Here is an 11,768-nt window from a genome sequence, read left to right as displayed (position 1 = left end):
TCTCATATACCACACAGCTTCGATATTTGCCTATCTGCTTGCGCCTGACATTCCTGAGCTATAGTCATCAGGACAGCTCAGCAGACTCTCCCCAGGGACTCACCTAAACTAGTACCTAACTTAAGTGTTTGTTCAGTGTGCCTAAGTCTAGCTTGGGAAGATTACAATGTAGAATTTGGTTGGATATTTTATTCATTCATTCATTCATTCATTCATTTATTCTTTCATTCATTCATTCATTCATTCAATTAGCCAGCACCTCTGCTTGACATTTTCTTCAGGTGATCAATGGATCACACTTTTAAGAAATGATGGTGTCTTTTGTGTGCACCTCCGACTTGCATATACAGGCCTGAACACCTTCCAGGGGAGAACTTAATGGTCTTGGAAATCATATCACTTTTGTTCCATAATAAACACACCCAAGATTTGATGTCTAGCCTCACACCATCTCTTCTTCTGTGTGCTCATTCTGAATGATGTCATCATTTTGTCTAGATTCAAAATCAATCTCAGTTCTTAGTGACAGCTTATCTCTATTTCAACATTTTTAGATTGTGGTTTTATTTGGTCCAGGCTAACAAGGATTAATGCCTGAACAAATTTCTTACACTTTCAACTTTCCTGAAATCCCATGTTAGCCACAATTGCTCTCAAAAGCTTCAAAAAATAGTGATGAAAATTTTAACTCTGGGCTTGCTCCAGAGTCGATAGCAGATATTGACCTTGGGCACAATTCAAATTACACATTCATTTCAGAATGTATTTGATAAAAATAAGAAATCTGCATCTCTCTGAGGAACATGTGCACATTCTCTATCCTCAGCTGCAAAATGGTTGTCTTCAAAAATTAAATATTTGCAGTTTGTTTGCAGTTCTTGCTCATAGACGCTAACTTGTAAATCTTCAAGGCTGAGTTTAGCTGGAAAACTGGAAATGTCAACTCATTCTCACAGCAATAGTTTTATACAAAAAGTTTTAGGGATATAGAGCATTAATCCCTTTCATTAACATTGTGCTTTATTTAAATTTTGTTTTTAAGAGAGCTAATGAGCTGACATACAATATCAAACTGAAACAAACAACCCAACAAACCCAAGTTCCTTGAATAGAATTTTTCAAAGATTGTTTTGAAATAATTTTCCACTTATAAATTATTTGAGCTATAACATTTGTATTTTTATTGAATCAAAAGCATGTGGTTGCTGAAGTATTCCATAATTTGTTTTATCTACTATATTGATTGTATAATTTAAAAATACCTAACAACAATTACTCACTGAGTGCTTGCACTGCAACATTATGAGCACCAACAATGACTTTTCCATTAAAAAGTAAAGGTGTCTGAGAAAGAAGGAAAGGTTGTTACAAAGTCTCAGGCTATTCTACCAAGATAGAGAACAAAAGGGTAGAGTCAGTTTTTTGGGTGATAACCGTAATGAATTCAGTCTTAAATATACTGATACTGAGGCAGCTCTGTGACATGCAGGACAAAAGGTCCAAAGGGCCATACAAAATAAGATCAGGAGCTCAGAAATAAGACTGGACTGGATATCTTTATTTGGGGATAGGGCTAGAGATTATTATGCATAGCCTGCTTACACCTGCACCAACACCTGCCACAGCTTCTGATCCTGTTGATGAGATTCTGAGGGAGGATGTGCCCCAGGGTGACTAATCTATAAACACACCTACTGCTTATTTTCTTGTGGCCTAATTCAAAAAGAGCTATTTTTTAAAATCAAATTCTCTTTGTCAATTGAATTTAAATTAAGACATAAGGAATACAAAATATGTTTGCCACTTGGAAGAGAAAGTTCAAGAGGAGATGTCATGAGATACCGTCAAGGCTCATGGGGCTGTGGCAAAGCAAAGCCATGTGTGAACCAAAGTCATAAGTGAGAAGAAATTGATTAACTAGAGAAAGCCAATGGATGGCAGGACAGAAACAAGAGAACCCACCAGTGTGGCTGAACCACATTGATAAAGGAACAGCAGTGTGAAAATGATTATGAGACATAGGGAAACCCCCAAAGTGCTTTTTTTCTTCTTCTCTCTCTGACACAATCACACTCACCACACTTCTGACATCAGCTGGGATAAAAGCCAAAGTGTTTTTTTCCTACTCTCTCACTACAGACCACCTCTGGTCATCAAAGTACGTGGGGATTTCTTCCTACCAGCAACCAATTCTGCAGCAGTCTCCAGCAGGCACCAGCTGGGTGTCCTCTAATTCAGTTCAACTCTGACACTATTTACCTGGAGATAGCATCAGACCCACAGGTTGAGGGCTCAGTCCCACAAAACTGCTCCCCCCCCACCGCCTTCAGATGCCAGTTGCAAGGTTGTTTTATCTGTGCTTCTGACTGACTGGCTATAAATCAGGGTTCGGCAGCTCTCTCTTCAAATTCAATTAATTTGCTAGAGTGGCTCACAGAACTCAGGGAAACACTTTATTTATGTTTACCCATTTATTATACAGGATACTACAAAGGATACAGAAGAACAGCACAGGATGAGGTATAGGAGAAGGGGCAAAGAGCTTGCATGCCCTGTACCGTGCACCACTCTCCAGGAATCTCTATGTGTTCAGCTCTGTGGAAGCTCAACCAAACCCTGTTCTTTTGGGCTTTTACAGAGGCTTCATTACATAAGCATGATTGATTATATCATTAGCCATTGGTGATCAACTTAACATTTAGCCCCTCTCCTCACCAGGAGGCTGGGGGGTAGGGCTGAAGGTCCCAACCTCTAATCATGCCTTGGTCTTTTGGGGGACCAGCTCTATCCTGAAACTATCTAGGGACCCCCATCCACCAGTCATCTCACTAGCATATAAAAACGCTCAGATACTCATCACTCCAGAGATTCCAAGGATTTTAGGAACTGTATGCTAGGAAACAGGGATAAATACCAAATACATATTTCACAATATTGCAGTGATGAACACAACAACAGACTCCATGACTCCCTTTGGCTTCAGAACCATAGTCCAGTTTCAGCAACTATGGGCCCAGCTCCGTGACGAGTCATGTTTTGGACTCATAGGGGACATCCTCCTACTCATTTCAAATACATCTTTGCTTTAGTTGTCAGTCAACAAGCATTCTTCAGCACTTACTGTGTGCAAGGCACTTTGAGGATCAAGGGAAAAAAGACATAGTCATTGCCTTCAAGGAACTGTACGAACTAATAGGGCAAATGAAAGATACAAGAGTTGAGTGTTATATTCATACGGGAGTTAGGTAGCATGCTGTGAAACTCAAGAGGAAAATAAGTTTATTTTTAACTGACAGGACAAGCGAAGTCTTCATAGATTCATACACATTTGACGTGAGCATTGAAGGATTAGTAGGATTTGGACTTGTAGGGAAGGGTGAGAAAGAATTAAGGTGGGAGAAAAAGCATGAAGAAATCCTAGGAAGGCTTAGGGTCTCTACTGAAGTGAGAAGGTCAACTATTGGCTGGTACTTTGAATGTGTGAAAATTCTAGGTCATTCTGTCACTGGAACAAGAACAGCAAAAAATGTGTCCCTATACCTTCTCGGAAATAGGTTTGTTTTTTCAAAATTAGGAGCTACACATGAATTTTACATATTTCCCATAGAGAAGAAAAGGAGACATTTCCCTAAATTGTTCATTAGTGGTGGTTCTGAATGTATCTGTGTGTGCTCTTCATGTAAACTAACTATAAAATTAAGCATCAAATTGTTAACTAGATTAATGAATGGCTACTTGTAGCCACCTAAAGTAAACAGGTTGGGTTATTTGACCCTGACCACTTTTGTCATCCTGCAGTTTAGATGCTGAGTATGTGAAGGCTTCTGCAAAGCCAAGCAGTCAAATCAGCTACTGCCAGCTACTGCCAGATATCTTCTCTAAATTTCCTTGCTTGTCCTCTGATCAAATGCATTATCTGGGAGTAAAAATTGATTTAGACTGAGAAATTTTTTTATATACCCAGCTCTACTCTGCTAAGTAATACAGCAAGATATTGAATAAATTTATCTGACTTTAGAAGTTTAAAAAACACAAAATAGATCATATCAACATTTATACATATATACACATATGCATATCAATTTACTCACATGGTACAAGCCATAATCTAAGATCAGGAGGTTACAAGTGTATGTTTCTTACAGTTTCCCCACGAAGTACTTGTAGGTTTTTGCCACAGGGAAGAGATAGCCCAGAGGTGTTTTGTGACTGTTGAGTTTATTCTAGATCTGTTATTACTGCTATCAATCAGAGTATCTTTTCTGGTGGGAGATGATGGTGATGGTGATGATGACATTCTAGATCTGTTATTACTGCTATCAATCAGAGTATCTTTTCTGGTGGGAGATGATGGTGATGGTGATGATGATGACGATGATGATGATGATGGGAAGCAAACTGGAAAACACATGAATTTGACTGTTACCCCCCAAACTGAGTAGAGCTTAGGGTTAGTATGTTTCGAAGCACATAGAAGCATTTTTAGTCAAGGTCCTTCTGGGAACTCATTAGCAGAGATTTGTTAGCTATATCAGACAAAACAGAGTAATCTGCACTGAAACTTATGCTTCCATCTGTTCTTCAGAGTCCACCACTTGGCCCTGCTTAAACCAGCCTTGGCTTCCGTATTTTTTTTTAACTTTTTAAGTGTAAAATATAACATATACACAAAGGAATGTAAAAGAGCATACAAGCTTAACAAATATAAAGATAAAGCCTATGTTATACTATCTGACCAAGAAATAAAACATTATCAGCACACCAGCGTCTCCACTTGTACCCTTCTCTCCCCCTTGTTAAGTAACGAACGCCTTATCTTATGTGAGAGTATTTCCTCCCGAATACTTTCACAGTAAATTTTTGTAAATTTGGCCATTTTCATATGCATCTTTTTCTTTTTTTTAACGCATACATGTGGGGTACAACGTTGATTTTCAGTAATTGTGTAGAATGTGTGGTGGTTAGATCATTTTTTGTGTCCATTGACCAATTCCTCATTAGCCCTCTCCCTCGCTCCCCCTCCCCTTTTCCACCTCTAGTTTTCTGAAAGTTCTATGTATTACTGTGATTGTTGTTTCTTTCTTTCTCTCTGTCTCTCTTTATTGCATCTCTAAGCAACACTGCTAAGTTTCAAATGAGTTGAACTTCATAGAAATGTACCATACTGTAAGTCCTCCTATGTTTGGATCCCTTCACCCAATGTTGTTTTTAAGTGCTTTTATTCTGTTGCAGGTATATGTGGTTCATTCATTTCCATTGTTCTCATAGGCCAAAATAAATTATCTGTCCTATTAGAGTCAGATATTTGGGTTATTTCCAGTTCGGGGCTACTACTAAGGAGTGCTGCTGTGAAGATCTTATCTGGAGACCCTGGTACACACGTGCTTATGTTTCTCTAGAGGATATATCTGGAGGTGAGATTGCTGAGTCACAGAGGATAAATAAGACTTATTCATTGTTGGGTGGGTAGTGATACTTCACTGAGGCCTTAATGTTCATTTTCCTGATTAGTAATGAGGTTGAGCACTGTTTATTTGCCATTTGGATCTTTTCTTCTGTAATATTCCCAGTCAAGTCTTCCCATTTTTTTTATTAGCTTGTCTCTTGTATCAGTTTGTAGCAGATCTTTGTATATTCTGGACACTAATTCTTTGCCAGGCAATGTGTTACACATAGCTTCTTCCATCAATTACTTACTTTTTTAGTCTCTTCATGATGTATTTTGTTATACAGAAACTTTTGATTCTAATGCAAATTTATGAATTTTTTTATTTTGTGGTTATAACTTTCTCCATGGAGGTCTTATACCTTTTGTTAAGTTTGTTCCTAGCTAGGTCATATTGTTGATGTCATTGTATATGTATTTTTTTGTTCTATTTTATTGCTATTTATATATAGGAATAAATTAGGTTTTTACTAATTCTAAAAATGTACCTGCAGATTTTGGGGGGATTTTCTATGTACACAATCATGTCATCTGTTAATCACTTTTCAGTCAGCCTGTCCCATGTGGCTATCAAAACTCCAGCTAAGTTCCACAGCTCTTTCCTTCAGATTGACAAATGCCAGATGGGCCAAATCAGCTTTGAGTACTTAGTCTTTCTGGGTTCTCATCTTCTGCAGATTTTGGCCTTGTATTCATTATTCTCTTGGTAGTTCTTTGATTCTTTAAAAAACCTAAAAAAAAATTTTTTTTATCCAACTTTTAAGGTTGTTCTCAACATAAGCGTTGATTCAAATAACCTAGCAGAATTTCACTTTCATTTTCAAAGACTTAGATCTCACAAATGCAATCAACTGTATGGTGAAGGCAGAAGAATATTTTGCAGAGTTGTAACACTTGTCTAAAGACTGTGGACAGGGCTCAGAGGGTAACCCTGGGGATGAGGGAATCTGGTCTGGACATTCTGTGAAGGAGGAGCCAACAGGATTCGCTCATTATTGGAACAGAAACCATGTGATAGAGAGAGGAAAGCCAAAGAGGCAAGGTTTGTGGCTCAAACAAGTGGAAACGTAGAGACGCCATTGACTAAGATGGCGAAAACAGCAGAAATCAGGGGGAAATGGAAAATTTGGTTTTGTACATGTTAAGTTTGAAATGCCTATTAGATATCCAGCTAGACATCCAGGTTGAGTAGGCAGTTGGGTCTATGAGTCCGGAGCTCAGGGGAGAGGTTGAAACTAGAATTATACATTTGGGACTTGTCAGCATACACATAATATTTAAAGTCATGAGACTGAATGAGATCCTCTAGGCAGAAAAGAAGGCTTCGGACTGATTCCTACAGCACTTCAACAGTTATAATTCAGGTGCAGAGGAGGGTCTGTCACAGGAGAGCTATCTCATAGGAGAGAAGCCAATGAGGAAGCAAAAAACCAGAAGGGGCTGGGTCTTAGAAGCCAGGTGAAACAATGTCAACCACATCAGCCTCAAGCAAATAGCCATGCAGAAGACTAACAAAAAATCGATTTTAGGAGGAGGCTCACCTGTGAAATTTATTACTCCCCGACATAAACCAACAGAGCACTGAGGTCTGAAGTTGCATTTCAAGACTTGCCATTGGTGTTTTATACAGTCAGGTATGATCAGGAAAAAAATGAATTCTAGTTCATGCACTTTTTGGTCATTTGCTTCACTCTTATTTCCTATGAAGGTTTAGTCTTTGCTGAGAGAGATGGAGCTAGAGTAGGATGAGTTTCTGGCAGCTGTTGAGGTCATAAGATTTCTGTTCTGCCAGGTGAGCCAAGGAGGCATCACCACATTTCTCCTCCCCCGGTGATTTGACAGCATCAGAATTATATAAATATTTTCTCCAGAGCCATCAGTTACTGATTTTTCAACTACTTTTGAAGGACTTGCCAGAGCACAATGACAAGGATTTAGTGATTTGGAGTCACCTGAAGTGGAATAATTTGGTTATTTTCCCTCTCCTTTCTTATTTAATATCATCTTTTAACCATGGAAGGGAATTTTGATAAGCTCAGGTGGCGGTATACACATGTATAACAAAAGCAAGATAATTAAGGTGAGAAGTGGGAACATTTTTATGTTTCTAGGCAACACTGTGAAACAATATTAGTATTTTTGTTCTTTTAAAAATTCCTGTAGTTCCATACTACAGTGATTTAGGCTAGGCTTGGCCAAGAGGAATAAACTTTCATCTTGTTGAAGGCCTCCTTGTTCCCTGTCTGCCCACTGCTGTGATCTGCTTGTCAGTGTGCTACGTTATAGAGAAAACACCATAGACAGCATGTCCACACAACCAGGGCCAAGCAAAATGGCCACTTCACTCTCACTTCAAGGTGTGATTTGTTGGGAAACTTCGGGAGTTCGATGAATCCTAGCAAGGAGGAATGCTGGTGAACTGGGTGGTGGGAGTCATTGACTGAATGTGTCATGTGAGTTATGAGTGAAGGCTACAAGACAGGAGACAAGAGGTCAAAGGAAACATGAAAAAAGGTTACTCTGCAATTTGAAGGTGGCTCAGAGGACGAAAAGCACTTTTTAAAAATATGCAGACTGATGATTAACGCTCACTGCATTTCACTAAGATTTTTACAGAGTTGTCCAAATGTTTCAACACCTGCTTCACATGAGGAAAAATCCTCTTGTAAACAACACTGAGTCATTACCCAAGGCCTGTGAGAAAGGTGCTCTTGGGTATATGAATGTTTTCTCCAGGTTCCCTCTGATGGACAGTGACAAAAAATAGAGCATAACCTTCTTTGCTCCAGAAACGTTTGCTGAAAGAGGGAAAATTCTAGGGGGAAAAAAAATAGGACACATATTATATGCCTAAGCACATAAATAAATCCATCCCTTATGTATTTATGTAGGTGGAAAACATGATAATTACATTTCCAAATGGTTTTTGAAACCCCCACAAATGTACTTAAAAAGTCATAGCAATGAACGGAGACTGGATGGCTCATTAGTTGTGAGATAAAGAGGCATTCCCTTTGGACCTCCTATTTCAAGAAGGATGAGGCCAGAAACAATTTGATTGAATAGCAGAAAGGCATCCTTTGTGAACAGGTGAGATTACAAAACCCATATTGCAACTTTTAGGGTCATTATTCATATATTCACTCTTTCAGTCAATGTTGATTGGGTGTCTGTTATGTGACAGGTATGTTTACATGATAAGAGCCGAAAATACTAAGAAGAATAAAACATTGCCTGGCCTCAAAGAGCCCATCCTATAGGGAAAGAAAGACAGGTGAACCTAAATTATAATACAATGTCATGTAGGCTGTACTGGAGAATTTATAAGTAGCTATGGAAGTACAGAGGAGGGAGAGAATATAAACTGGGATAATACTGATGCCTTGTATTTGAATAACTCTAAGTGATCTGGCCAAAAATGCAGTTTGGTTGAAATCATGCTAGTTTGCCCAGCTCTTTAACAAAAATGGCAATTCAGTTGGAAGAATAATATCCACTACTTTTTAAAGTAGTGACAATGTTGCACTATGGGGTTGCTTTGCAGTCCTTCAAGAATTTTTAATATTTTTGCCCATTTTCAGATCTTATTCTTCTATCTTTTAAATTTCAAATTCACTTTAGTCAATGCCTCTAAAAAGTAAGCCTCCTGAGGGCAGGAGCTATGTCTTTTTTGTTTGCAATTTTATTTCTAATACTTACTGCAGTACCTGACACGTAGTCTTGTTTACATATATGTTAGTGAAGAAACAAATGAATTGAGTGATTACATTTTAAAACATGGACTACCTTGATGTGCAGCAGTAGGAGTTCATGTCCTCTAGCACAGCTGTCCTGGGCACACGTTCTTCACTTCCATCTGAGATACGTCTGATATAGCACTTTTGGAATCTTTGTGGGATATCCTGGAAATTCAGTTCCAAGCTCCAAACAACCTTTAACATCCTTCAGGATGTTAAAACGTTTGATGTTTCTATTTGTCCCATAAATATAACATGACCATGCACTATATTGCTTTTTAAAGATCCCTAAAATAGTATGTAAATGTAGCATTGATTGTCTCCAGGAAAGGGAGCTGGGTGTTTAGAGGACAACACTGGGAGTGAAATTTTCCTTTTTTCCTGGATACTTTGCCAAATAGTTTGACAGTTGTACCACATGATTCTATTACCTGTTTTAAAAAAATGTATTTTTAAAAATGTGCTTATGGAAGCACCATGAACTTTTGCTGAATTTGTCTTGTCCTTTAGGGAATTCCATCAGATAACGTACATATGCATTCAATACAAGACTTGATTGGGATCATTTTTAGTTAACATATCTTTCTGAAACAGCAATTTTTTGCTCAAAATAAAATAATATAATCATTGGACAAGAGGTTTTGAAATGATTTAGATATAGTAGCATTTCTTTCTGAGTGATAATTTGGGGTGAACACTTACTTTGTATTTGATATGCATGGTATATCAAATACATATTTACCAATATGTGGCCAATGCAGAGTAATTGTTAATCCCAATACATGCAAATATCCTGATTTGGCCATTGGAAGGATTGGACAATACTGTAAAATGTATCTACCACTGTAATAATGAAAATGATGGGATAATATGGTCATCTGATCAATTTCTGATCAATTCTCTAGTCCCTTAGGCCAGTGATAAGCATGCCAAAGAAGCACCATTTCAAATGTCACTTTTTATTTCTTTGATTGCATACCATCACTCAGATACTCAAAATCAATACACAACAGAGGCATTTTAAAGGCTGTGAAAGCCCGCCTACGTCACATTTTCTCTTTTAATAGTGATTTGTTTTCTAAAAATATTTTAGGATCCAGGTAAGAAATTAGGTGACTTATGTGGGCTTTTAAATTTTAAAATACCCAATTAATCAAGAAATAAACGGGTACTCAATGACAACCATGATCTAAGCTCAAGAAGATACTCTCCTTCCAACCTATGTGCTCTCTTCTATTTCCCTGGCTTTCTCCACTATAATTCACATAGGGAATGCATTTAATAGTAGTGACGTGCCAACTTTTTAACTAAATTTTGCTGTCATTGCTGGACAAAGTGCTTGATGCTCTTTTTTGGTTTGAAAAGGAATGACATTCAGATACAGTTGCCTATTGATAGAGGAAGCCTTAGCTACAGACACACTGCTGTGTCCAATTACTGAAGCAAATAAAGAAAAACAGAGAGTAAATGAAAAGTCACCTTAAAATGTGATTCAGACAAAGAATAATAAACAGTGCCATTATCCTCCTTTTAAAGAAATACACAAATGTGTTCAATATGCTTCTATTAGCACAATATAGTCTCAGATTTCAAATATGCTTTCTAGTTCTTATGGGGCAAATGCCAAGCTTTCAATGAATTTATCCCCAAGAATCATATTTTTGTGTGTTTTTACTTCAGTGTGTCCTCAGAAAACATCAACAGATTTCAAACCCCACTAATCCCATGGAAAATTGCTCGGGGCAAAACCATTACTAAAGCTCTCAAGTAGGCAAAGCTCACTAGGTGTGTGCCAAAGCCCCCTCCTCAGTGTTTACCTTAGAGTAGCAGCTGTCCCAACAGGCATGCATTCTATACATAGGAAGGAGGTGGCAGTCACTGCTCCACTATTCCCAAGAAATCATTGGGGGATTTCTAGACATCCTCATATACATGATGCCATACACTGATTTTTCAAATGTGATTTAGATCTGATGCAATAGATTATTTGAAATTTTCTGTATTAGCATGCCAGTTTACAAGGATGATTTTACTCTTCATGTATATAGGCTAGGAAGCGGGGGTGTTGAGTTTGAAGATTGGAAAAATAAATAAGCCCAAGGTGACTGAAGTATGAAAAAGACAGTAGCATAATAAGAACCTAAGAAATCATGTTAAGTGTTTTGAACTTTATCTAAGGGCAATGGGAATCTAACTGACAGGAAATATGAGTTTTAGGATTTCCCAGAACTCAGCAAAGAGAGTAGATTGTAGTTACTCAATAAAACTTTCAGGGATTGAACTGACTAGGGTAGTGTTACCAAGTCCTGAGCTCTCTACTTGTTCAATTCACATCCCCACATAAACTGATTAAAAGAAATGACCAGCTGAGTGAAAAATAATGAGATATCTTCAGTATCTCTCCCACCACACAGAGGCCCTACGGGTGCCAACACTAAGAAAAAAATCTGTTAGTACTTTCATTTTACTTTATTATTTTTGTGGTTAATAAACCATATGATAAACTGTGCCACATGCTGACTACAGAAAATCTTAGTTGAAAGGAGTTCCCTGATTGAAAGAAAAAAAAAAATCTTTTTGGACTG

This window comes from Cynocephalus volans, chromosome 3, assembly GCF_027409185.1.
Source record: "Cynocephalus volans isolate mCynVol1 chromosome 3, mCynVol1.pri, whole genome shotgun sequence".
NCBI lineage: Eukaryota > Metazoa > Chordata > Mammalia > Dermoptera > Cynocephalidae > Cynocephalus > Cynocephalus volans.
Note: the sequence above shows the minus strand (reverse complement) of the source record.